The sequence below is a fragment of the Cebus imitator genome, unplaced genomic scaffold (assembly GCF_001604975.1).
Source record: "Cebus imitator isolate Cc_AM_T3 unplaced genomic scaffold, Cebus_imitator-1.0 Scaffold499, whole genome shotgun sequence".
NCBI classification, from domain to species: Eukaryota; Metazoa; Chordata; class Mammalia; order Primates; family Cebidae; genus Cebus; species Cebus imitator.
In genome coordinates this window covers 1,058,703-1,061,853 of record NW_016107814.1, presented here as the reverse complement: position 1 = coordinate 1,061,853, position 3,151 = coordinate 1,058,703, and the positions used below count along the sequence as shown (strand labels likewise).

Sequence of the window (3,151 nt, the reverse complement as noted above, 5' to 3'; positions counted from 1 at the left end):
CTCCCGGGTTCAGGCAATTCTCCTGCCTCAGCCTCCTCAGTAGCTGGGATTACAGGCACGCACCACCATGCCCAGCTAATTTTTTGTAGTTTTAGTAGAGGCGGGGTTTCACCATGTTGACCAGGATAGTCTCGATTTCTTGACCTCGTGATCCACCCGCCTCGGCCTCCCAAAGTGCTGGGATTACAGGCTTGAGCCACCGCGCCCGGCCAGGCATACACAATATTAAAACTGGTTACACGTTGGGAATGGAACTAAGAGAAGGAATGTGAGGTTCTAATTGTCTTACCCTTCTATGCCATGTGAAAAATTTTACAACAAACAAAAAGAATTATTCCAATATAAGAATTACAGCATTTGCTAAATCAGTTTAACTTCAGTAACAGAAAAATAAGCGCAGTTGCAGAGTGCTAATTTGCAGATTACTATTGGAAGCTGACCAGTTATAGGAAAGATCTAAGACCAAGCAGGCACTGGGGGAAAGTCCACACTGCCTGGAAATGCCAGTTCTGAAAGCACTCCTGCATTCTTCTTTTTTTTTTTTTTTTTTTTTGAGACAGAGTCTTGCTACATTTCTAGGATGGACTCAAACTCCTGGGCTCAAGTGTTTCCACCTCAGCCTCTCACCATCTGGGACTATAGGCCTGCCACCAAAACTATATTATTCTAACAGGCGCTAGCTGCCAAAGCAAACATAGTTGAATTTCCACATTTCAAGGTGACTAAAACAAAACCCACAAATCACTTCCATGATTATTGCTCATAAGTAGGTATAACAAGTGAGGCATTGTGTTCATATTTATTTTTTATTTCCTCATAGTTAGCATTTCCACATACAGCCATGTATTTGCCAGTGGAATAAATTTTAGATTTTATAATTCAGATCAAGAAGTGTACCTCAAAATGGAATTTACAAATTATTGATAAATACTATTTTACTACAAAGTTAAAATTTAAACAGCATCTCTTCAACTAATGTTATTTCATTACAACGTTCACAAGAAAACAACTGATTCCCACTGAAGTCACTTTCTGTGTGAAGCATTTGGGAGGCTAAAGCAGGAGGATCACTTGAGTCTAGGAGTTCAAGACACAGTCTGAGTAACAGCGTGAGACCATGCGTCTATAAGAAAAATAAAAAATTAAAGCCAGTTTAACTCTCAGTACCCTTTTGCCCTGTGATGCCTTCTGCCATGTTATGATGCAGCACAAAGCCCTCACCAGAAGATGACCAAATGTGGCTACCCAATGTTGGATTTCCCAGATTCCGGAACTGTAAGAAATAAACCTGTTTCCTTTTTAAATTACCCAGTCTCAGGTATTCAGCTATATCAATAGAAAGTAAACTAATCCGGGCCAGGCACGGTGGCTCATGCCTGTAATCCCAGTGGTTTGGGAGGCCAAGACAGATGGGTCACCTGAGGTCAGGAGCTCGAGAGCAGCCTGGCCAACATGACGAAACCTTGTCTCCACTAAAAATACAAAAAATTACCACCATGGTATGTGTGTACCTCTACAACAATCCTGCAAGATCTGCACATGTACCCCAGAACTTAAAGTACAATAAAAAAAAAAAAAGAAAAAGAAAAAAATACAGAAAATTAGCCGGGCATGGTGGTGTGTGCCTGTAATCCCAGCTACTCAGGAGGCTGAGGCACAAGAATCACTTGAACCTGGGAGGCAGAGGTTGCAGTGAGCCAAGATTGTGCCACTGCACTCCAGCCTAGGCAACAGAATGAAAACTCCCTCTCAAAAAATACGAAGTAAACTAATCCAATCTATCCCTGGATCTAAGGGAAAAAAACAAACAAACAAAAAGAAAACAAAGTATCTCTCAAGCAACCCCGCTGGTAACAATGGAACTCACATGAGTAACTCAGGACTTGAATCCCTATGCATCAGTAACAAGGCATTTCTTTTCTTTTTCTTTTTTTTTGGGAGACAGAGTCTTACTCTGTCACCCAGGCTGGAGTACAGTGGCACAATCTTGGCTCACTGTAACCAGGTTCAAGTGATTCTCTCACCTCAGCTTCCCTAGAAGCTGGGATTACAGGCACTCGCCACTATTAATTACAGGCACTCACCTGGCTAATTTGTATTTTTAGTAGAGATGGGGTTTCACCACATTGGCCAGACTGGTTTCAAACTCTTGACCTCAGGTGATCCACCTGCCTCAGCCTCCCAAAGTTCTGGGATTACAGGCATGAGCCACCATGCCCGGCCTAACAAGATATTTCTTAACCACCCCACAGTATCAGTGAAAGCCAATTGAGAGCCTAGATTACCCCCACCCAGTGGTCCTCTCTCCTCCAAGAAGGTTTTGGTAGAAACCAAGAGGGGAGCCTGGACTTCCACTACCATTCAACAGTAACATGGCATCTCTCCCCTTCTCCACAGTATCAGTGGAAGCTGACCGGAAAGCTCAGATTTCAATCCCTGCAGTTACTAGGCACCCTTCTCTATCCCACCTGGGATGGTCTTGGGCTTCCATCTCCATTTGATGTAAACGGTTACTGTCCACATCCCCCGACTAGTGTGATTTCAGTGGAGAACTGCCAAAACGACATATAAAATCCAGAGTTATCTTATACCCAAAGTATCCTGGATGTGACTGAAAAACATCTGTCATACTAAGGCCCAGGAAGGTCTCAAGTTAGGTGAGAAATCAATCAACAAATGCTAACATTATAGTTCCAGATGGTGGAATTATCTGCCAAGAATTTTAAAGCAGCCACCATTAAAATGCTCCCACTACCAAGTAAGACACACCTGAAAAATCAAGAGGAAAGAAAAAAGAAAGGAAATAAACACAAAAAAGAGCCAAGCCAGGCGCCATGGCTCACATCTATAATCCCCACACTTTGGGAGGCCAAGACAGGAGGATCACTTGAGACTAGGAGTTCAAGACCACACTGGACAACACAGCATAGCCCTCATCTCTACAAAAAAGAGAAAAATAAATTAGCCAAGCATAGTGGTGTATGCCTGTAGTCCTAGCTGCTCAGGAAGCTTGGGCAGAAAGATCACTTGAGCCCATGCCAGGCGCGGTGGCTCATGCCTGTAATCCTAGCACTTTGGGAGGCCGAGGTGGGTGGATCACCTGAGGTCAGGAGTTCAAGACCAGCCTAGCCATCATGGTGAAACCCCATCT

The 3,151-nt window shown here is 43.5% G+C and overlaps 1 protein-coding gene across 6 annotated transcripts in view; it reads right to left on the bottom strand.

The window, feature by feature from the left end:
- RUFY2 (RUN and FYVE domain containing 2) overlaps positions 1–3,151 on the bottom strand; it is a 48,517-nt gene that overhangs the window by 12,283 nt on the left and 33,083 nt on the right. The gene's annotated exons all lie outside the window — the stretch shown is intronic.